We start from the raw sequence: 229 nt of genomic DNA, 5'->3' as shown, positions 1-229 counted from the left end.
TACAAACAACAAGTATTGCAATATAATATAATAATAATTACAGTGCAAAGTAAGATCAAGTAAAATTATGTTTATTAATCACAAGGACGTTAACTTTCCTCCAAAGACGCGCGTGTCCATTCTGCCTCAATTCGCGCGTCATTTCTGGAGGAATTTTAATAAGGAAGTAAATAGGGAGCGTTTAGTTTCCCTGTTTCCCGGGCATCAACTGATTCAGTCTGGTTATCGC

The 229-nt window shown here is 37.1% G+C and overlaps 1 protein-coding gene across 1 annotated transcript in view; it reads right to left on the bottom strand.

Annotated features, from left to right (window-relative positions):
* Window positions 1-229, bottom strand: part of LOC119593986 (receptor-type guanylate cyclase Gyc76C-like) — a gene marked incomplete at its 3' end in the record, with an annotated part of 39,442 nt that overhangs the window by 27,454 nt on the left and 11,759 nt on the right.

Source organism: Penaeus monodon, chromosome 33 (genome assembly GCF_015228065.2).
Source record: "Penaeus monodon isolate SGIC_2016 chromosome 33, NSTDA_Pmon_1, whole genome shotgun sequence".
Classification (NCBI taxonomy): Eukaryota; Metazoa; Arthropoda; class Malacostraca; order Decapoda; family Penaeidae; genus Penaeus; species Penaeus monodon.
The sequence above is the reverse complement of the archived record's forward strand: the minus strand, read 5'-3'. Positions and strand labels throughout refer to the sequence as shown.